We start from the raw sequence: 25,708 nt of genomic DNA on the forward strand, positions 1-25,708 counted from the left end.
TTCGCACATAAAGTAGCCCAGACTTGCTTTGTTTTGCACGAAACTTGGCACACAACACTATTTGGTATATATTATTGGGTTGAAGTGGTTAGAATTTAAAATCATAGTTATACGCTAGAAATTACGTGCTATAGGTGTGATTTTAAGGGTTTTTAAGCTTTTTTGGCACTTACACGAATAAAGTAGCTTAAATTTGGTTTGTTTTGCACGAAACATGGAACAAAACACTCTTTGGTATATATTATTGTGTTGAAGTGGTTAGATTTGAAAATAATAGTCATATGATAGAAATTACGTGTGAAATTGCGATTTTATGTGTTTATAAGTTTTTTTGGCACTTTTGCACATAAAGTAGCCCAAACTTGCGTTGTTTTGCAGGAAACCTTGCACACAACACTGTTCTGTATATATTATTGTGTTGAAGTGGTTATAATTCAAAATGATAGTTATATGCTAGAAATTACGTGCTAAAGATGTGATTTTAAGGGTTTTTAAGCTTTTTTGGCACTTACACGAATAAAGTAGCTTAGATTTGGTTTGTTTTGCACGAAACATGGAATAACACACTCTTTGGTATATATTATTGTGTTGAAGTGGTTAGATTTGAAAATAATAGTCATATGATAGAAATTACGTGTTAACTTGCGATTTTATGTGTTTATAAGCTTTTTTGGCACTTTCGCACATAAAGTAGCCCAAACTTGCGTTGTTTTGCAGGAAACTTGGCACACAACACTGTTTGGTATATATTATTGTGTTGAAGTGGTTAGAATTTAAAATCATAGTTATATGCTAGAAATTACGTGCTAAAGGTGTGATTTTAAGGGTTTTTAAGCTTTTTTGGCACTTACACGAATAAAGTAGCTTAAATTTGGTTTGTTATGCACGAAATTTGGAACAAAACACTCTTTGGTATATATTATTGTGTTGAAGTGGTTAGAATTGAAAATAATAGTCATATGATAGAAATTACGTGTTAAGTTGTGATTTTATGTGTTTTTAAGGTTTTTTGGCACTTTCGCACATACAGTAGCCGAAACTTGCTTTGTTTTGCACGTAACTTGGCACACAACACTATTTGGTATATATTATTGTGTTGAAGTGGTTAGAATTTAAAATCATAGTTATATGCTAGAATTTACGTTCTAAAGGTGTGATTTTAAGGGTTTTTAAGCTTTTTTGGCACTTTTACGAATAAAGTAGCTTAAATTTGGTTTGTTTTGCACGAAACATGGAACAAAACACTCTTTGGTATATATTATTGTGTTCAAGTGGTTAGATTTAAATAACAGTCATATGATAGAAATTACGTGTTAACTTGCGATTTTATGTGTTTATAAGCTTTTTTGGCACTTTCGCACATAAAGTAGCCCAAACTTGCGTTGTTTTGCAGGAAACTTGGCACACAACACTGTTTGGTATATATTATTGTGTTGAAGTGGTTAGAATTTAAAATCATAGTTATACGCTAGAAATTACGTGCTAAAGGTGTGATTTTAAGGGTTTTTAAGCTTTTTTGGCACTTACACGAATAAAGTAGCTTAAATTTGGTTTGTTTTGCACGAAACATGGAATAACACACTCTTTGGTATATATTATTGTGTTGAAGTGGTTAGAATTGAAAATAATAGTCATATGATAGAAATTACGTGTTAACTTGCGATTTTATGTGTTTTTAAGCTTTTTTGGCACTTTCGCACATAAAGTAGCCCAGACTTGCTTTGTTTTGCACGAAACTTGGCACACAACACTATTTGGTATATATTATTGGGTTGAAGTGGTTAGAATTTAAAATCATAGTTATACGCTAGAAATTACGTGCTATAGGTGTGATTTTAAGGGTTTTTAAGCTTTTTTGGCACTTACACGAATAAAGTAGCTTAAATTTGGTTTGTTTTGCACGAAACATGGAACAAAACACTCTTTGGTATATATTATTGTGTTGAAGTGGTTAGATTTGAAAATAATAGTCATATGATAGAAATTATGTGTGAAATTGCGATTTTATGTGTTTATAAGTTTTTTTGGCACTTTTGCACATAAAGTAGCCCAAACTTGCGTTGTTTTGCAGGAAACCTTGCACACAACACTGTTCTGTATATATTATTGTGTTGAAGTGGTTATAATTCAAAATGATAGTTATATGCTAGAAATTACGTGCTAAAGGTGTGATTTTAAGGGTTTTTAAGCTTTTTTGGCACTTACACGAATAAAGTAGCTTAGATTTGGTTTGTTTTGCACGAAACATGGAATAACACACTCTTTGGTATATATTATTGTGTTGAAGTGGTTAGATTTGAAAATAATAGTCATATGATAGAAATTACGTGTTAACTTGCGATTTTATGTGTTTATAAGCTTTTTTGGCACTTTCGCACATAAAGTAGCCCAAACTTGCGTTGTTTTGCAGGAAACTTGGCACACAACACTGTTTGGTATATATTATTGTGTTGAAGTGGTTAGAATTTAAAATCATAGTTATATGCTAGAAATTACGTGCTAAAGGTGTGATTTTAAGGGTTTTTAAGCTTTTTTGGCACTTACACGAATAAAGTAGCTTAAATTTGGTTTGTTTTGCACGAAACATGGAATAACACACTCTTTGGTATATATTATTGTGTTGAAGTGGTTAGAATTGAAAATAATAGTCATATGATAGAAATTACGTGTTAACTTGCGATTTTATGTGTTTTTAAGCTTTTTTGGCACTTTCGCACATAAAGTAGCCCAGACTTGCTTTGTTTTGCACGAAACTTGGCACACAACACTATTTGGTATATATTATTGGGTTGAAGTGGTTAGAATTTAAAATCATAGTTATACGCTAGAAATTACGTGCTATAGGTGTGATTTTAAGGGTTTTTAAGCTTTTTTGGCACTTACACGAATAAAGTAGCTTAAATTTGGTTTGTTTTGCACGAAACATGGAACAAAACACTCTTTGGTATATATTATTGTGTTGAAGTGGTTAGATTTGAAAATAATAGTCATATGATAGAAATTACGTGTGAAATTGCGATTTTATGTGTTTATAAGTTTTTTTGGCACTTTTGCACATAAAGTAGCCCAAACTTGCGTTGTTTTGCAGGAAACCTTGCACACAACACTGTTCTGTATATATTATTGTGTTGAAGTGGTTATAATTCAAAATGATAGTTATATGCTAGAAATTACGTGCTAAAGGTGTGATTTTAAGGGTTTTTAAGCTTTTTTGGCACTTACACGAATAAAGTAGCTTAGATTTGGTTTGTTTTGCACGAAACATGGAATAACACACTCTTTGGTATATATTATTGTGTTGAAGTGGTTAGATTTGAAAATAATAGTCATATGATAGAAATTACGTGTTAACTTGCGATTTTATGTGTTTATAAGCTTTTTTGGCACTTTCGCACATAAAGTAGCCCAAACTTGCGTTGTTTTGCAGGAAACTTGGCACACAACACTGTTTGGTATATATTATTGTGTTCAAGTGGTTAGAATTTAAAATCATAGTTATATGCTAGAAATTACGTGCTAAAGGTGTGATTTTAAGGGTTTTTAAGCTTTTTTGGCACTTACACGAATAAAGTAGCTTAAATTTGGTTTGTTTTGCACGAAACATGGAATAACACACTCTTTGGTATATATTATTGTGTTGAAGTGGTTAGAATTGAAAATAATAGTCATATGATAGAAATTACGTGTTAACTTGCGATTTGATGTGTTTTTAAGCTTTTTTGGCACTTTCGCACATAAAGTAGCCCAGACTTGCTTTGTTTTGCACGAAACTTGGCACACAACACTATTTGGTATATATTATTGGGTTGAAGTGGTTAGAATTTAAAATCATAGTTATACGCTAGAAATTACGTGCTATAGGTGTGATTTTAAGGGTTTTTAAGCTTTTTTGGCACTTACACGAATAAAGTAGCTTAAATTTGGTTTGTTTTGCACGAAACATGGAACAAAACACTCTTTGGTATATATTATTGTGTTGAAGTGGTTAGATTTGAAAATAATAGTCATATGATAGAAATTACGTGTGAAATTGCGATTTTATGTGTTCATAAGCTTTTTTGGCACTTTCGCACATAAAGTAGCCCAAACTTGCGTTGTTTTGCAGGAAACCTTGCACACAACACTGTTTTGTATATATTATTGTGTTGAAGTGGTTATAATTCAAAATGATAGTTATATGCTAGAAATTACGTGCTAAAGGTGTGATTTTAAGGGTTTTTAAGCTTTTTTTGCACTTACACGAATAAAGTAGCTTAGATTTTGGTTTGTTTTGCACGAAACATGGAATAACACACTCTTTGGTATATATTATTGTGTTGAAGTGGTTAGATTTGAAAATAATAGTCATATGATATAAATTACGTGTTAACTTGCGATTTTATGTGTTTATAAGCTTTTTTGGCACTTTCGCACATAAAGTAGCCCAAACTTGCGTTGTTTTGCAGGAAACTTGGCACACAACACTGTTTGGTATATATTATTGTGTTGAAGTGGTTAGAATTTAAAATCATAGTTATATGCTAGAAATTATGTGCTAAAGGTGTGATTTTAAGGGTTTTTAAGCTTTTTTGGCACTTACACGAATAAAGTAGCTTAAATTTGGTTTGTTTTGCACGAAACATGGAATAACACACTCTTTGGTATATATTATTGTGTTGAAGTGGTTAGAATTGAAAATAATAGTCATATGATAGAAATTACGTGTTAACTTGCGATTTTATGTGTTTTTAAGCTTTTTTGGCACTTTCGCACATAAAGTAGCCCAGACTTGCTTTGTTTTGCACGAAACTTGGCACACAACACTATTTGGTATATATTATTGGGTTGAAGTGGTTAGAATTAAAAATCATTGTTATATGCTCGAAATTACGTTCTATAGGTGTGATTTTAAGGGTTTTTAAGCTTAAATTTTGTATGTTTTGCACGAAATTTGGAACAAAACACTTTTTGGTATATATTATTGTGTTGAAGTGGTTAGAATTGAAAATAATAGTCATATGATAGAAATTACGTGTTAAGTTGCGATTTGATGTGTTTTTAAGCTTTTTTGGCACTTTCGCACATAAAGTAGCCGAAACTTGCGTTGTTTTGCACGTAACTTGGCACACAACACTATTAGGTATATATTATTGTGTTGAAGTGGTTAGAATTTGAAATCATAGTTATATGCTAGAATTTACATTCTAAAGGTGTGATTTTAAGGGTTTTTAAGCTTTTTTGGCACTTACGCGAATAAAGTAGCTTAAATTTGGTTTGTTTTGCACGAAACATGGAACAAAACACTCTTTCGTATATATTATTGTGTTGAAGTGGTTAGAATTGAAAATAATAGTCATATGATAGAAATTACGTGTTAAATTGCGATTTTATGTGTTTATAAGCTTTTTTGGCACTTTCGCACATAAAGTAGCCCAAACTTGCGTTATTTTGCAGGAAACCTTGCACACAACACTGTTTGGTATATATTATTGTGTTGAAGTGGTTAGAATTTAAAATAATAGTTATATGCTAGAAATTACGTGCTAAAGGTGTGATTTTACGGGTTTTTAAGCTTTTTTGGCACTTACACGAATAAAGTAGCTTAAATTTGGTTTGTTTTGCACGAAACATGGAATAACACACTCTTTGGTATATATTATTGTGTTGAAGTGGTTAGATTTGAAAATAATAGTCATATGATAGAAATTACGTGTTAAGTTGTGATTTTATGTGTTTTTAAGCTTTTTTGGCACTTTCGCACATAAAGTAGCCGAAACTTGCGTTGTTTTGCACGTAACTTGGCACATAACACTATTAGGTATATATTATTGTGTTGAAGTGGTTAGAATTTGAAATCATAGTTATATGCTAGAATTTACATTCTAAAGGTGTGATTTTAAGGGTTTTTAAGCTTTTTTGGCACTTACACGAATAAAGTAGCTTAAATTTGGTTTGTTTTGCACGAAACATGGAACAAAACACTCTTTGGTATATATTATTGTGTTGAAGTGGTTAGATTTGAAAATAATAGTCATATGATAGAAATTACGTGTGAAATTGCGATTTTATGTGTTTATAAGCTTTTTTGGCACTTTCGCACATAAAGTAGCCCAAACTTGCGTTGTTTTGCAGGAAACCTTGCACACAACACTGTTCTGTATATATTATTGTGTTGAAGTGGTTATAATTCAAAATGATAGTTATATGCTAGAAATTACGTGCTAAAGGTGTGATTTTAAGGGTTTTTAAGCTTTTTTGGCACTTACACGAATAAAGTAGCTTAGATTTGGTTTGTTTTGCACGAAACATTGAATAACACACTCTTTGGTATATATTATTGTGTTGAAGTGGATAGATTTGAAAATAATAGTCATATGATAGAAATTACGTGTTAACTTGCGATTTTATGTGTTTATAAGCTTTTTTGGCACTTTCGCACATAAAGTAGCCCAAACTTGCGTTGTTTTGCAGGTTACTTGGCACACAACACTGTTTGGTATATATTATTGTGTTGAAGTGGTTAGAATTTAAAATCATAGTTATATGCTAGAAATTACGTGCTAAAGGTGTGATTTTAAGGGTTTTTAAGCTTTTTTGGCACTTACACGAATAAAGTAGCTTAAATTTGGTTTGTTTTGCACGAAACATGGAATAACACACTCTTTGGTATATATTATTGTGTTGAAGTGGTTAGAATTGAAAATAATAGTCATATGATAGAAATTACGTGTTAACTTGCGATTTTATGTGTTTTTAAGCTTTTTTGGCACTTTCGCACATAAAGTAGCCCAGACTTGCTTTGTTTTGCACGAAACTTGGCACACAACACTATTTGGTATATATTATTGGGTTGAAGTGGTTAGAATTAAAAATCATTGTTATATGCTCGAAATTACGTTCTATAGGTGTGATTTTAAGGGTTTTTATGCTTTTTTGACACTTACACGATTAAAGTAGCTTAAATTTTGTATGTTTTGCACGAAATTTGGAACAAAACACTTTTTGGTATATATTATTGTGTTGAAGTGGTTAGAATTGAAAATAATAGTCATATGATAGAAATTATGTGTTAAGTTGCGATTTGATGTGTTTTTAAGCTTTTTTGGCACTTTCGCACATAAAGTAGCCCAAACATGCTTTGTTTTGCACGAAACCTGGCACACAACACTATTTGGTATATATTATTATGTTGAAGTGGTTAGAATTTAAAATCATTGTTATATGCTCGAAATTACGTTCTATAGGTGTGATTTTAAGGGTTTTTAAGCTTTTTTGACACTTACACGATTAAAGTAGCTTAAATTTTGTATGTTTTGCACGAAATTTGGAACAAAACACTTTTTGGTATATATTATTGTGTTGAAGTGGTTAGAATTGAAAATAATAGTCATATGATAGAAATTACGTGTTAAGTTGCGATTTGATGTGTTTTTAAGCTTTTTTGGCACTTTCGCACATAAAGTAGCCGAAACTTGTGTTGTTTTGCACGTAACTTGGCACACAACACTATTAGGTATATATTATTGTGTTGAAGTGGTTAGAATTTGAAATCATAGTTATATGCTAGAATTTACATTCTAAAGGTGTGATTTTAAGGGTTTTTAAGCTTTTTTGGCACTTACACGAATAAAGTAGCTTAAATTTGGTTTGTTTTGCACGAAACATGGAACAAAACACTCTTTGGTATATATTATTGTGTTGAAGTGGTTAGATTTGAAAATAATAGTCATATGATAGAAATTACGTGTTAAATTGCGATTTTATGTGTTTATAAGCTTTTTTGGCACTTTCGCACATAAAGTAGCCCAAACTTGCGTTATTTTGCAGGAAACCTTGCACACAACACTGTTTGGTATATATTATTGTGTTGAAGTGGTTAGAATTTAAAATGATAGTTATATGCTAGAAATTACGTGCTAAAGGTGTGATTTTAAGGGTTTTTAAGCTTTTTTGGCACTTACACGAATAAAGTAGCTTAAATTTGGTTTGTTTTGCACGAAACATGGAATAACACACTCTTTGGTATATATTATTGTGTTGAAGTGGTTAGATTTGAAAATAATAGTCATATGATAGAAATTACGTGTTAAGTTGTGATTTTATGTGTTTTTAAGCTTTTTTGGCACTTTCGCACATAAAGTAGCCGAAACTTGCGTTGTTTTGCACGTAACTTGGCACATAACACTATTAGGTATATATTATTGTGTTGAAGTGGTTAGAATTTGAAATCATAGTTATATGCTAGAATTTACATTCTAAAGGTGTGATTTTAAGGGTTTTTAAGCTTTTTTGGCACTTACACGAATTAAAGTAGCTTAAATTTGGTTTGTTTTACACGAAACATGGAACAAAACACTCTTTGGTATATATTATTGTGTTGAAGTGGTTAGATTTGAAAATAATAGTCATATGATAGAAATTACGTGTGAAATTGCGATTTTATGTGTTTATAAGCTTTTTTGGCACTTTCGCACATAAAGTAGCCCAAACTTGCGTTGTTTTGCAGGAAACCTTGCACACAACACTGTTCTGTATATATTATTGTGTTGAAGTGGTTATAATTCAAAATGATAGTTATATGCTAGAAATTACGTGCTATAGGTGTGATTTTAAGGGTTTTTAAGCTTTTTTGGCACTTTTACGAATAAAGTAGCTTAAATTTTGTTTGTTTTGCACGAAACATGGAATAACACACTCTTTGGTATATATTATTGTGTTGAAGTGGTTAGATTTGAAAATAATAGTCATATGATAGAAATTACGTGTTAACTTGCGATTTTATGTGTTTATAAGCTTTTTTGGCACTTTCGCACATAAAGTAGCCCAAACTTGCGTTGTTTTGCAGGAAACTTGGCACACAACACTGTTTGGTATATATTATTGTGTTGAAGTGGTTAGAATTTAAAATCATAGTTATATGCTAGAAATTACGTGCTAAAGGTGTGATTTTAAGGGTTTTTAAGCTTTTTTGGCACTTACACGAATAAAGTAGCTTAAATTTGGTTTGTTTTGCACGAAACATGGAATAACACACTCTTTGGTATATATTATTGTGTTGAAGTGGTTAGAATTGAAAATAATAGTCATATGATAGAAATTACGTGTTAACTTGCGATTTTATGTGTTTTTAAGCTTTTTTGGCACTTTCGCACATAAAGTAGCCCAGACTTGCTTTGTTTTGCACGAAACTTGGCACTCAACACTATTTGGTATATATTATTGGGTTGAAGTGGTTAGAATTAAAAATCATAGTTATATGCTAGAAATTACGTGTTAAAGGTGTGATTTTAAGGGTTTTTAAGCTTTTTTGGCACTTACACGAATAAAGTAGCTTAAATTTGGTTTGTTTTGCACGAAATTTGGAACAAAACACTCTTTGGTATATATTATTGTGTTGAAGTGGTTAGAATTGAAAATAATAGTCATATGATAGAAATTACGTGTTAAGTTGTGATTTTATGTGTTTTTAAGGTTTTTTGGCACTTTCGCACATACAGTAGCCGAAACTTGCTTTGTTTTGCACGTAACTTGGCACACAACACTATTTGGTATATATTATTGTGTTGAAGTGGTTAGAATTTAAAATCATTGTTATATGCTAGAATTTACGTTCTAAAGGTGTGATTTTAAGGGTTTTTAAGCTTTTTTGGCACTTTTACGAATAAAGTAGCTTAAATTTGGTTTGTTTTGCACGAAACATGGAACAAAACACTCTTTGGTATATATTATTGTGTTGAAGTGGTTAGAATTGAAAATAATAGTCATATGATAGAAATTACGTGTTAACTTGCGATTTTATGTGTTTATAAGCTTTTTCTGCACTTTCGCACATAAAGTAGCCCAAACTTGCGTTGTTTTGCAGGAAACTTGGCACACAACACTGTTTGGTATATATTATTGTGTTGAAGTGGTTAGAATTAAAAATCATAGTTATATGCTAGAATTTACGTGCTAAAGGTGTGATTTTAAGGGTTTTTAAGGTTTTTTGGCACTTACACGAATAAAGTAGCTTAGATTTGGTTTGTTTTGCACGAAACATGGAATAACACACTCTTTGGTATATATTATTGTGTTGAAGTGGTTAGATTTGAAAATAATAGTCATATGATAGAAATTATGTGTTAAGTTGCGATTTGATGTGTTTTTAAGCTTTTTTGGCACTTTCGCACATAAAGTAGCCCAAACTTGCTTTGTTTTGCACGAAACCTGGCACACAACACTATTTGGTATATATTATTATGTTGAAGTGGTTAGAATTTAAAATCATTGTTATATGCTCGAAATTACGTTCTATAGGTGTGATTTTAAGGGTTTTTAAGCTTTTTTGGCACTTACACGATTAAAGTAGCTTAAATTTTGTATGTTTTGCACGAAATTTGGAACAAAACACTTTTTGGTATATATTATTGTGTTGAAGTGGTTAGAATTGAAAATAATAGTCATATGATAGAAATTACGTGTTAAGTTGCGATTTGATGTGTTTTTAAGCTTTTTTGGCACTTTCGCACATAAAGTAGCCGAAACTTGCGTTGTTTTCCACGTAACTTGGCACACAACACTATTAGGTATATATTATTGTGTTGAAGTGGTTAGAATTTGAAATCATAGTTATATGCTAGAATTTACATTCTAAAGGTGTGATTTTAAGGGTTTTTAAGCTTTTTTGGCACTTACACGAATAAAGTAGCTTAAATTTGGTTTGTTTTGCACGAAACATGGAACAAAACACTCTTTGGTATATATTATTGTGTTGAAGTGGTTAGATTTGAAAATAATAGTCATATGATAGAAATTACGTGTTAAATTGCGATTTTATGTGTTTATAAGCTTTTTTGGCACTTTCGCACATAAAGTAGCCCAAACTTGCGTTATTTTGCAGGAAACCTTGCACTGCACACAACACTGTTTGGTATATATTATTGTGTTGAAGTGGTTAGAATTTAAAATGATAGTTATATGCTAGAAATTACGTGCTAAAGGTGTGATTTTAAGGGTTTTTAAGCTTTTTTTGGCACTTTACACGAATAAAGTAGCTTAAATTTGGTTTGTTTTGCACGAAACATGGAATAAACACACTCTTTGGTATATATTATTGTGTTGAAGTGGTTAGATTTGAAAATAATAGTTATATGATAGAAATTACGTGTTAAGTTGTGATTTTATGTGTTTTTAAGCTTTTTTGGCACTTTCGCACATAAAGTAGCCGAAACTTGCGTTGTTTTGCACGTAACTTGGCACATAACACTATTAGGTATATATTATTGTGTTGAAGTGGTTAGAATTTGAAATCATAGTTATATGCTAGAATTTACATTCTAAAGGTGTGATTTTAAGGGTTTTTAAGCTTTTTGGCACTTACACGAATAAAGTAGCTTAAATTTGGTTTGTTTTGCACGAAACATGGAACAAAACACTCTTTGGTATATATATTGTGTTGAAGTGGTTAGATTTGAAAATAATAGTCATATGATAGAAATTACGTGTGAAATTGCGATTTTATGTGTTTATAAGCTTTTTTGGCACTTTCGCACATAAAGTAGCCCAAACTTGCGTTGTTTTGCAGGAAAACCTTGCACACAACACTGTTCCTGTATATATTATTGTGTTGAAGTGGTTATAATTCAAAATGATAGTTATATGCTAGAAATTACGTGCTAAAGGTGTGATTTTAAGGGTTTTTAAGCTTTTTTGGCACTTACACGAATAAAGTAGCTTAGATTTGGTTTGTTTTGCACGAAACATGGAATAACACACTCTTTGGTATATATTATTGTGTTGAAGTGGTTAGATTTGAAAATAATAGTCATATGATAGAAATTATGTGTTAAGTTGCGATTTGATGTGTTTTTAAGCTTTTTTGGCACTTTCGCACATAAAGTAGCCCAAACTTGCTTTGTTTTGCACGAAACCTGGCACACAACACTATTTGGTATATATTATTATGTTGAAGTGGTTAGAATTTAAAATCATTGTTATATGCTCGAAATTACGTTCTATAGGTGTGATTTTAAGGGTTTTTAAGCTTTTTTTCGCACTTACACGATTAAAGTAGCTTAAATTTTGTATGTTTTGCACGAAATTTGGAACAAAACACTTTTTGGTATATATTATTGTGTTGAAGTGGTTAGAATTGAAAATAATTAGTCATATGATAGAAATTACGTGTTAAGTTGCGATTTGATGTGTTTTTAAGCTTTTTTGGCACTTTCGCACATAAAGTAGCCGAAACTTGCGTTGTTTTGCACGTAACTTGGCACACAACACTATTAGGTATATATTATTGTGTTGAAGTGGTTAGAATTTGAAATCATAGTTATATGCTAGAATTTACATTCTAAAGGTGTGATTTTAAGGTTTTTTAAGCTTTTTTGGCACTTACACGAATAAAGTAGCTTAAATTTGGTTTGTTTTGAACGAAACATGGAACAAAAAACTCTTTGGTATATATTATTGTGTTGAAGTGGTTAGATTTGAAAATAATAGTCATATGATAGAAATTACGTGTTAAATTGCGATTTTATGTGTTTATAAGCTTTTTTGGCACTTTTGCACATAAGTAACCCAAACTTGCGTTATTTTGCAGAAATTTTGCACACAACACTGTTTGGTATATATTATTGTGTTAAAGTGGTTAGAATTTAAAATGATAGTTATATGCTAGAAATTACGTGCTAAAGGTGTGATTTTAATGGTTTTTAAGCTTTTTGGCACTTACACGAATAAAGTAGCTTAAATTTGGTTTGTTTTGCACGAAACATGGAATAACACACTCTTTGGTATATATTATTGTGTTGAAGTGGTTAGAATTGAAAATAATAGTCATATGATAGAAATTATGTGTTAAGTTGCGATTTGTTGTGTTTTTAAGCTTTTTTGGCACTTTTGCACATAAAGTAGCCCAAACTTGCTTTGTTTTGCACGAAACTTGGCACACAACACTATTTTGTTATATTTATTATGTTGAAGTGGTTTAGAATTTAAAATCATTGTTATATGCTCGAAATTACGTTCTATAGGTGTGATTTTAAGGGTTTTTAAGCTTTTTTTGGTACTTACAGGATTAAAGTAGCTTAAATTTGGTATGTTTTGCACGAAATTTGGAACAAAACACTTTTTGGTATATATTATTGTGTTGAAGTGGTTAGAATTTAAAATAATAGTCATATGATAGAAATTACGTGTTAAGTTGCGATTTGATGTGTTTTTAAGCTTTTTTGGCACTTTCGCACATAAAGTAGCCCAAACTTGCGTTGTTTTGCAGGAAACTTGGCACACATCACTATTTGGAATATATTATTGTGTTGAAGTGGTTAGAATTTAAAATGATAGTTATATGCTAGAAATTACGTGCTAAAGGTGTAATTTTAAGGGTTTTTAAGGTTTTTTGGCACTTACACGAATAAAGTAGCTTAAATTTGGTTTGTTTTGCACGAAACATGGAATAACACACTCTTTGGTATATATTATTCTGTTGAAGAGGTTAGAATTGAAAATAATAGTTATATGATAGAAATTACGTGTTAAGTTGCGATTTGATGTGTTTTTAAGCTTTTTTGGCACTTTCGCACATAAAGTAGCCCAAACTTGCTTTGTTTTGCACGAAACTTGGCACACAACACTATTTGGTATATATTATTGTGTTGAAGTGGTTAGAATTTAAAATCATTGTTATATGCTCGAAATTACGTTCTATAGGTGTGATTTTAAGGGTTTTTAAGCTTTTTTGGAACTTACACGAATAAATTAGCTTAAATTTTGTATGTTTTGCACGAAATTTGCAACAAAACACTTTTGGTATATATTATTGTGTTGAAGTGGTTAGAATTGATAATAATAGTCATATGATAGAAATTACGTGTTAAGTTGCGATTTGATGTGTTTTTAAGGTTTTTTGGCACTTTCGCACATAAAGTAGCCCAAACTTGCGTTGTTTTGCAGGAAACTTGGCACACAACACTATTTGGTATATATTATTGTGTTGAAGTGGTTAGAATTTAAATGATAGTTATATGCTAGAAATTACGTGCTAAAGGTGTGATTTAAGGGTTTTTAAGCTTTTTGCCACTTACACGAGTAAAGTAGCTTAAATTTGGTTTGTTTTGCACGAAACATGGAATAACACACTCTTTGGTATATATTATTGTGTTGAAGAGGTTAGAATTGAAAATAATAGTCATATGATAGAAATTACATGTTAAGTTGCGATTTGATGTTGTTTTTAAGCTTTTTTGGCACTTTCGACATAAAGTAGCCCAAAAACTTGCTTTGTTTTGCACAAAACTTGGCACACAACACTATTTGGTATATATTATTGTGTTGAAGTGGTTAGAATTTAAAATCATTGTTATATGCTCGAAATTACGTTCTATAGGTGTGATTTTAAGGGTTTTTTAAGCTTTTTTGGAACTTACACGAATAAATTAGCTTAAATTTTGTATGTTTTGCACGAAATTTGCAACAAAACACTTTTTGGTATATATTATTGTGTGAAGTGGTTAGAATTAATAATAATAGTCATATGATAGGAAATTACGTGTTAAGTTGCGATTTGATGTGTTTTTAAGGTTTTTTTGGCACTTTCGCACATTAAAGTAGCCCAAACTTGCGTTGTTATGCAGGAAACTTGGCACACAACACTATTTGGTATATATTATTGTGTTGAAGTGGTTAGAATTTAAAATGATAGTTATATGCTAGAAATTACGTGCTAAAGGTGTGATTTTAAGGGTTTTTAAGCTTTTTTGGCACTTACACGAGTAAAGTAGCTTAAATTTGGTTTGTTTTGCACGAAACATGAATAACACACTCTTGGTATATATTATTGTGTTGAAGAGGTTAGAATTGAAAATAATAGTCATATGATAGAAATTACGTGTTAAGTTGCGATTTTATGTGTTTATAAGCTTTTTTGGCACTTTCGCACATAAAGTAGCCCAAACTTGCGTTGTTTTGCAGGAAACCTTGCACACAACACTGTTCTGTATATATTATTGTGTTGAAGTGGTTATAATTCAAAATGATAGTTATATGCTAGAAATTACGTGCTAAAGGTGTGATTTTAAGGGTTTTTAAGCTTTTTTGGCACTTACACGAATAAAGTAGCTTAGATTTGGTTTGTTTTGCACGAAACATGGAATAACACACTCTTTGGTATATATTATTGTGTTGAAGTGGTTAGATTTGAAAATAATAGTCATATGATAGAAATTATGTGTTAAGTTGCGATTTGATGTGTTTTTAAGCTTTTTTGGCACTTTCGCACATAAAGTAGCCCAAACTTGCTTTGTTTTGCACGAAACCTGGCACACAACACTATTTGGTATATATTATTATGTTGAAGTGGTTAGAATTTAAAATCATTGTTATATGCTCGAAATTACGTTCTATAGGTGTGATTTTAAGGGTTTTTAAGCTTTTTTTCGCACTTACACGATTAAAGTGGCTTAAATTTTGTATGTTTTGCACGAAATTTGGAACAAAACACTTTTTGGTATATATTATTGTGTTGAAGTGGTTAGAATTGAAAATAATAGTCATATGATAGAAATTACGTGTTAAGTTGCGATTTGATGTGTTTTTAAGCTTTTTTGGCACTTTCGCACATAAAGTAGCCGAAACTTGCGTTGTTTTGCACGTAACTTGGCACACAACACTATTAGGTATATATTATTGTGTTGAAGTGGTTAGAATTTGAAATCATAGTTATATGCTAGAATTTACATTCTAAAGGTGTGATTTTAAGGTTTTTTAAGCTTTTTTGGCACTTACACGAATAAAGTAGCTTAAATTTGGTTGTTTTGAACGAAACATGGAACAAAACACTCTTTGGTATATATTATTGTGTTGAAGTGGTTAGATTTGAAAATAATAGTCATATGATAGAAATTACGTGTTAAATTGCGATTTTATGTGTTTATAAGCTTTTTTGGCACTTTTGCACATAAAGTAGCCCAAACTTGCGTTATTTTGCAGGAAATTTTGCACACAACACTGTTTGGTATATATTATTGTGTTAAAGTGGTTAGAATTTAAAATGATAGTTATATGCTAGAAATTACGTGCTAAAGGTGTGATTTTAATGGTTTTTAAGCTTTTTTGGCACTTACACGAATAAAGTAGCTTAAATTTGGTTTGTTTTGCACGAAACATGGAATAACACACTCTTTGGTATATATTATTGTGTTGAAGTGGTTAGAATTGAAAATAATAGTCATATGATAGAAATTATGTGTTAAGTTGCGATTTGTTGTGTTTTTTAAGCTTTTTTGGCACTTTTGCACATAAAGTAGCCCAAACTTGCTTTGTTTTGCACGAAACTTGGCACACAACACTATTTTGTATATATTATTATGTTGAAGTGGTTAGAATTTAAAATCATTGTTATATGCTCGAAATTACGTTCTATAGGTGTGATTTTAAGGGTTTTTAAGCTTTTTTGGTACTTACAGGATTAAAGTAGCTTAAATTTGGTATGTTTTGCACGAAATTTGGAACAAAACACTTTTTGGTATATATTATTGTGTTGAAGTGGTTAGAATTTAAAATAATAGTCATATGATAGAAATTACGTGTTAAGTTGCGATTTGATGTGTTTTTAAGCTTTTTTGGCACTTTCGCACATAAAGTAGCCCAAACTTGCGTTGTTTTGCAGGAAACTTGGCACACAACACTATTTGGTATATATTATTGTGTTGAAGTGGTTAGAATTTAAAATGATAGTTATATGCTAGAAATTACGTGCTAAAGGTGTAATTTTAAGGGTTTTTAAGGTTTTTTTGGCACTTACACGAATAAAGTAGCTTAAATTTGGTTTGTTTTGCACGAAACATGGAATAACACACTCTTTGGTATATATTATTCTGTTGAAGAGGTTAGAATTGAAAATAATAGTTATATGATAGAAATTACGTGTTAAGTTGCGATTTGATGTGTTTTTAAGCTTTTTTGGCACTTTCGCACATAAAGTAGCCCAAACTTGCTTTGTTTTGCACGAAACTTGGCACACAACACTATTTGGTATATATTATTGTGTTGAAGTGGTTAGAATTTAAAATCATTGTTATATGCTCGAAATTACGTTCTATAGGTGTGATTTTAAGGGTTTTTAAGCTTTTTTGGAACTTACACGAATAAATTAGCTTAAATTTTGTATGTTTTGCACGAAATTTGCAACAAAACACTTTTTGGTATATATTATTGTGTTGAAGTGGTTAGAATTGATAATAATAGTCATATGATAGAAATTACGTGTTAAGTTGCGATTTGATGTGTTTTTAAGGTTTTTTGGCACTTTCGCACATAAAGTAGCCCAAACTTGCGTTGTTTTGCAGGAAACTTGGCACACAACACTATTTGGTATATATTATTGTGTTGAAGTGGTTAGAATTTAAAATGATAGTTATATGCTAGAAATTACGTGCTAAAGGTGTGATTTTAAGGGTTTTTAAGCTTTTTTGCCACTTACACGAGTAAAGTAGCTTAAATTTGGTTTGTTTTGCACGAAACATGGAATAACACACTCTTTGGTATATATTATTGTGTTGAAGAGGTTAGAATTGAAAATAATAGTCATATGATAGAAATTACGTGTTAAGTTGCGATTTGATGTGTTTTTAAGCTTTTTTGGCACTTTCGCACATAAAGTAGCCCAAAAACTTGCTTTGTTTTGCACAAAACTTGGCACACAACACTATTTGGTATATATTATTGTGTTGAAGTGGTTAGAATTTAAAATCATTGTTATATGCTCGAAATTACGTTCTATAGGTGTGATTTTAAGGGTTTTTAAGCTTTTTTGGAACTTACACGAATAAATTAGCTTAAATTTTGTATGTTTTGCACGAAATTTGCAACAAAACACTTTTTGGTATATATTATTGTGTTGAAGTGGTTAGAATTAATAATAATAGTCATATGATAGAAATTACGTGTTAAGTTGCGATTTGATGTGTTTTTAAGGTTTTTTTGGCACTTTCGCACATAAAGTAGCCCAAACTTGCGTTGTTTTGCAGGAAACTTGGCACACAACACTATTTGGTATATATTATTGTGTTGAAGTGGTTAGAATTTAAAATGATAGTTATATGCTAGAAATTACGTGCTAAAGGTGTGATTTTAAGGGTTTTTAAGCTTTTTTGGCACTTACACGAGTAAAGTAGCTTAAATTTGGTTTGTTTTGCACGAAACATGGAATAACACACTCTTTGGTATATATTATTGTGTTGAAGAGGTTAGAATTGAAAATAATAGTCATATGATAGAAATTACGTGTTAAGTTGCGATTTTATGTGTTTATAAGCTTTTTTGGCACTTTCGCACATAAAGTAGCCCAAACTTGCGTTGTTTTGCAGGAAACCTTGCACACAACACTGTTCTGTATATATTATTGTGTTGAAGTGGTTATAATTCAAAATGATAGTTATATGCTAGAAATTACGTGCTAAAGGTGTGATTTTAAGGGTTTTTAAGCTTTTTTGGCACTTACACGAATAAAGTAGCTTAGATTTGGTTTGTTTTGCACGAAACATGGAATAACACACTCTTTGGTATATATTATTGTGTTGAAGTGGTTAGATTTGAAAATAATAGTCATATGATAGAAATTATGTGTTAAGTTGCGATTTGATGTGTTTTTAAGCTTTTTTGGCACTTTCGCACATAAAGTAGCCCAAACTTGCTTTGTTTTGCACGAAACCTGGCACACAACACTATTTGGTATATATTATTATGTTGAAGTGGTTAGAATTTAAAATCATTGTTATATGCTCGAAATTACGTTCTATAGGTGTGATTTTAAGGGTTTTTTAAGCTTTTTTCGCACTTACACGATTAAAGTAGCTTAAATTTTGTATGTTTTGCACGAAATTTGGAACAAAACACTTTTTGGTATATATTATTGTGTTGAAGTGGTTAGAATTGAAAATAATAGTCATATGATAGAAATTACGTGTTAAGTTGCGATTTGATGTGTTTTTAAAGCTTTTTTGGCACTTTCGCACATAAAGTAGCCGAAACTTGCGTTGTTTTGCACGTAACTTGGCACACAACACTATTAGGTATATATTATTGTGTTGAAGTGGTTAGAATTTGAAATCATAGTTATATGCTAGAATTTACATTCTAAAGGTGTGATTTTAAGGTTTTTTAAGCTTTTTTGGCACTTACACGAATAAAGTAGCTTAAATTTGGTTTGTTTTGAACGAAACATGGAACAAAACACTCTTTGGTATATATTATTGTGTTGAAGTGGTTAGATTTGAAAATAATAGTCATATGATAGAAATTACGTGTTAAATTGCGATTTTATGTGTTTATAAGCTTTTTTGGCACTTTTGCACATAAAGTAGCCCAAACTTGCGTTATTTTGCAGGAAATTTTGCACACAACACTGTTTGGTATATATTATTGTGTTAAAGTGGTTAGAATTTAAAATGATAGTTATATGCTAGAAATTACGTGCTAAAGGTGTGATTTTAATGGTTTTTAAGCTTTTTTGGCACTTACACGAATAAAGTAGCTTAAATTTGGTTTGTTTTGCACGAAACATGGAATAACACACTCTTTGGTATATATTATTGTGTTGAAGTGGTTAGAATTGAAAATAATAGTCATATGATAGAAATTATGTGTTAAGTTGCGATTTGTTGTGTTTTTAAGCTTTTTTGGCACTTTTGCACATAAAGTAGCCCAAACTTGCTTTGTTTTGCACGAAACTTGGCACACAACACTATTTTGTATATATTATTATGTTGAAGTGGTTAGAATTTAAAATCATTGTTATATGCTCGAAATTACGTTCTATAGGTGTGATTTTAAGGGTTTTTAAGCTTTTTTGGTACTTACAGGATTAAAGTAGCTTAAATTTGGTATGTTTTGCACGAAATTTGGAACAAAACACTTTTTGGTATATATTATTGTGTTGAAGTGGTTAGAATTTAAAATAATAGTCATATGATAGAAATTACGTGTTAAGTTGCGATTTGATGTGTTTTTAAGCTTTTTTGGCACTTTCGCACATAAAGTAGCCCAAACTTGCGTTGTTTTGCAGGAAACTTGGCACACAACACTATTTGGTATATATTATTGTGTTGAAGTGGTTAGAATTTAAAATGATAGTTATATGCTAGAAATTACGTGCTAAAGGTGTAATTTTAAGGGTTTTTAAGGTTTTTTGGCACTTACACGAATAAAGTAGCTTAAATTTGGTTTGTTTTGCACGAAACATGGAATAACACACTCTTTGGTATATATTATTCTGTTGAAGAGGTTAGAATTGAAAATAATAGTTATATGATAGAAATTACGTGTTAAGTTGCGATTTGATGTGTTTTTAAGCTTTTTTGGCACTTTCGCACATAAAGTAGCCCAAAGTTGCTTTGTTTTGCACGAAACTTGGCACACAACACTATTTGGTATATATTATTGTGTTGAAGTGGTTAGAATTTAAAATCATTGTTATATGCTCGAAATTACGTTCTATAGGTGTGATTTTAAGGGTTTTTAAGCTTTTTTGGAACTTACACGAATAAATTAGCTTAAATTTTGTATGTTTTGCACGAAATTTGCAACAAAACACTTTTTGGTATATATTATTGTGTTGAAGTGGTTAGAATTGATAATAATAGTCATATGATAGAAATTACGTGTTAAGTTGCGATTTGATGTGTTTTTAAGGTTTTTTGGCACTTTCGCACATAAAGTAGCCCAAACTTGCGTTGTTTTGCAGGAAACTTGGCACACAACACTATTTGGTATATATTATTGTGTTGAAGTGGTTAGAATTTAAAATGATAGTTATATGCTAGAAATTACGTGCTAAAGGTGTGATTTTAAGGGTTTTTTAAGCTTTTTTGGCACTTACACGAGTAAAGTAGCTTAAATTTGGTTTGTTTTGCACGAAACATGGAATAACACACTCTTTGGTATATATTATTGTGTTGAAGAGGTTAGAATTGAAAATAATAGTCATATGATAGAAATTACGTGTTAAGTTGCGATTTGATGTGTTTTTAAGCTTTTTTGGCACTTTCGCACATAAAGTAGCCCAAAAACTTGCTTTGTTTTGCACAAAACTTGGCACACAACACTATTTGGTATATATTATTGTGTTGAAGTGGTTAGAATTTAAAATCATTGTTATATGCTCGAAATTACGTTCTATAGGTGTGATTTTAAGGGTTTTTAAGCTTTTTTGGAACTTACACGAATAAATTAGCTTAAATTTTGTATGTTTTGCACGAAATTTGCAACAAAACACTTTTTGGTATATATTATTGTGTGTGTTGAAGTGGTTAGAATTGATAATAATAGTCATATGATAGAAATTACGTGTTAAGTTGCGATTTGATGTGTTTTTAAGGTTTTTTGGCACTTTCGCACATAAAGTAGCCCAAACTTGCGTTGTTTTGCGAGGAAACTTGGCACACAACACTATTTGGTATATATTATTGTGTTGAAGTGGTTAGAATTTAAAATGATAGGTTATATGCTAGAAATTACGTGCTAAAGGTGTGATTTTAAGGGTTTTTTAAGCTTTTTTGCCACTTACACGAGTAAAGTAGCTTAAATTTGGTTTGTTTTGCACGAAACATGGAATAACACACTCTTTGGTATATATTATTGTGTTGAAGAGGTTAGAATTGAAAATAATAGTCATATGATAGAAATTACGTGTTAAGTTGCGATTTGATGTGTTTTTTAAGCTTTTTTTGGCACTTTCGCACATAAAGTAGCCCAAAAAACTTGCTTTGTTTTGCACAAAACTTGGCACACAACACTATTTGGTATATATTATTGTGTTGAAGTGGTTAGAATTTAAAATCATTGTTAATATGCTCGAAATTACGTTCTATAGGTGTGATTTTAAGGGTTTTTAAGCTTTTTTTGGAACGTTACACGAATAAATTAGCTTAAATTTTGTATGTTTTGCACGAAATTTGCAACAAAACACTTTTTGGTATATATTATTGTGTTTGAAGTGGTGTTAGAATTAATAATAATAGTCATATGATAGAAATTACGTGTTAAGTTGCGATTTGATGTGTTTTTTAAGGTTTTTTTGGCACTTTCGCACATAAAGTAGCCCAAACTTGCGTTGTTTTGCAGGAAACTTGGCACACAACACTATTTGGTATATATTATTGTGTTGAAGTGGTTAGAATTTAAAATGATAGTTATATGCTAGAAATTACGTGCTAAAGGTGTGATTTTAAGGGTTTTTTAAGCTTTTTTTGGCACTTACACGAGTAAAGTAGCTTAAATTTGGTTTGTTTTGCACGAAACATGGAATAACACACTCTTTGGTATATATTATTGTGTTGAAGAGGTTAGAATTGAAAATAATAGTCATATGATAGAAATTACGTGGTTAAGTTGCGATTTTATGTGTTTATAAGCTTTTTTTGGCACTTTCGCACATAAAGTAGCCCAAACTTGCGTTGTTTTGCAGGAAACCTTGCACACAACACTGTTCTGTATATATTATTGTGTTTGAAGTGGTTATAATTCAAAATGATAGTTATATGCTAGAAATTACGTGCTAAAGGTGTGATTTTAAGGGTTTTTAAGCTTTTTTGGCACTTACACGAATAAAGTAGCTTAGATTTGGTTTGTTTGCACGAAACATGGAATAACACACTCTTTGGTATATATTATTGTGTTGAAGTGGTTAGATTTTGAAAATAATAGTCATATGATAGAAATTATGTGTTAAGTTGCGATTTGATGTGTTTTTAAGCTTTTTTGGCACTTTCGCACATAAAGTAGCCCAAACTTGCTTTGTTTTGCACGAAACCTGGCACACAACACTATTTGGTATATATTATTATGTTGAAGTGGTTAGAATTTAAAATCATTGTTATATGCTCGAAATTACGTTTCTATAGGTGTGATTTTAAGGGTTTTTAAGCTTGTTTTTCGCACTTACACGATTAAAGTAGCTTAAATTTTGTATGTTTTGCACGAAATTTGGAACAAAACACTTTTTGGTATATATTATTGTGTTGAAGTGGTTAGAATTGAAAATAATAGTCATATGATAGAAATTACGTGTTAAGTTGCGATTTGATGTGTTGTTTAAGCTTTTTTGGCACTTTCGCACATAAAGTAGCCGAAACTTGCGTTGTTTTGCACGTAACTTGGCACACAACACTATTAGGTATATATTATTGTGTTGAAGTGGTTAGAATTTGAAATCATAGTTATATGCTAGGAATTTACATTCTAAAGGTGTGATTTTAAGGTTTTTTAAGCTTTTTTGGCACTTACACGAATAAAGTAGCTTAAATTTGGTTTGTTTTGAACGAAACATGGAACAAAACACTCTTTGGTATATATTATTGTGTTGAAGTGGTTAGATTTGAAAATAATAGTCATATGATAGAAATTACGTGTTAAATTGCGATTTTATGTGTTTATAAGCTTTTTTTGGCACTTTTTTGCACATAAAGTAGCCCAAACTTGCGTTATTTTGCAGGAAATTTTGCACACAACACTGTTTGGTATATATTATTGTGTTAAAGTGTGTTAGAATTTTAAAATGATAGTTATATGCTAGGAAATTACGTGCTAAAGGTGTGATTTTAATGGTTTTTAAGCTAGTTTTGGCACTTACACGAATAAAGTAGCTTAAATTTGGTTTGTTTTGCACGAAACATGGAATAACACACTCTTTGGTATATATTATTGTGTTGAAGTGGTTAGAATTGAAAATAATAGTCATATGATAGAAATTATGTGTTAAGTTGCGATTTGTTGTGTTTTTAAGCTTTTTTGGCACTTTTGCACATAAAGGTAGCCCAAACTTGCTTTGTTTTGCACGAAACTTGGCACACAACACTATTTTGTATATATTATTATGTTGAAGTGGTTAGAATTTAAAATCATTGTTATATGCTCGAAATTACGTTCTATAGGTGTGATTTTAAGGGTTTTTAAGCTTTTTTTGGTACTTACAGGATTAAAGTAGCTTAAATTTGGTATGTTTTTGCACGAAATTTGGAACAAAACACTTTTTGGTATATATTATTGTGTTGAAGTGGTTAGAATTTAAAATAATAGTCATATGATAGAAATTTACGTGGTTAAGTTGCGATTTGATGTGTTTTTAAGCTTTTTTGGCACTTTCGCACATAAAAGTAGCCCAAACTTGCGTTTGTTTTGCAGGAAACTTGGCACACAACACTATTTGGTATATATTATTGTGTTGAAGTGGTTAGAATTTAAAATGATAGTTATATGCTAGAAATTACGTGCTAAAGGTGTAATTTTAAGGGTTTTTAAGGTTTTTTGGGCACTTACACGAATAAAGTAGCTTAAATTTGGTTTGTTTTGCACGAAACATGGAATAACACACTCTTTTGGGTATATATTATTCTGTTGAAGAGGTTAGAATTGAAAATAATAGTTATCATGATAGAAATTACGTGTTAAGTTGCGATTTGATGTGTTTTTAAGCTTTTTTGGCACTTTCGCACATAAAGTAGCCCAAACTTGCTTTGTTTTGCACGAAACTTGGCACACAACACTATTTGGTATATATTATTGTGTTGAAGTGGTTAGAATTTAAAATCATTGTTATATGCTCGAAATTACGTTCTATAGGTGTGATTTTAAGGGTTTTTAAGCTTTTTTGGAACTTACACGAATAAATTAGCTTAAATTTTGTATGTTTTGCACGAAATTTGCAACAAAACACTTTTTGGTATATATTATTGTGTTGAAGTGGTTAGAATTAATAATAATAGTCATATGATAGAAATTACGTGTTAAGTTGCGATTTGATGTGTTTTTTAAGGTTTTTTTGGGCACTTTCGCACATAAAGTAGCCCAAACTTGCGTTGTTTTGCAGGAAAACTTGGCACACAACACTATTTGGTATATATTATTGTGTTGAAGTGGTTAGAATTTAAAATGATAGTTATATGCTAGAAATTACGTGCTAAAGGTGTGATTTTAAGGGTTTTTAAGCTTTTTTGGCACTTACACGAGTAAAGTAGCTTAAATTTGGTTTGTTTTGCACGAAACATGGAATAACACACTCTTTGGTATATTATTATTGTGTTGAAGAGGGTAGAATTGAAAATAATAGTCATATGATAGAAATTACGTGTTAAGTTGCGATTTTGATGTGTTTTTAAGCTTTTTTGGCACTTTCGCACATAAAGTAGCCCAAAAACTTGCTTTGTTTTGCACAAAACTTGGCACACAACACTATTTGGTATATATTATTGTGTTGAAGTGGGTTAGAATTTAAAATCATTGTTATATGCTCGAAATTACGTTCTATAGGTGTGATTTTAAGGGTTTTTAAGCTTTTTTGGAACTTACACGAATAAAATTAGCTTAAATTTTGTATGTTTTGCACGAAATTTGCAACAAAACACTTTTTGGTATATATTATTGTGTTGAAGTGGTTAGAATTAATAATAATAGTCATATGATAGAAATTACGTGTTAAGTTGCGATTTGATGTGTTTTTAAGGTTTTTTTTGGCACTTTCGCACATAAAGTAGCCCAAACTTGCGTTGTTTTGCAGGAAACTTGGCACACAACACTATTTGGTATATATTATTGTGTTGAAGTGGTTAGAATTTAAAAAAATAAAAAAAAAAAAAAGTGTAACAAATGAAAAACAAAAAAAAAAAAAAAAATGAAAACGAAAAAAAAAAAAAAAAAAAAAAACACAAAACAAAAAAAAAAAAAAGAAAAAAAATAACAACAAAAGAAAAAA

The sequence above is a fragment of the Amaranthus tricolor genome, chromosome 4 (genome assembly GCF_026212465.1).
Source record: "Amaranthus tricolor cultivar Red isolate AtriRed21 chromosome 4, ASM2621246v1, whole genome shotgun sequence".
NCBI lineage: Eukaryota > Viridiplantae > Streptophyta > Magnoliopsida > Caryophyllales > Amaranthaceae > Amaranthus > Amaranthus tricolor.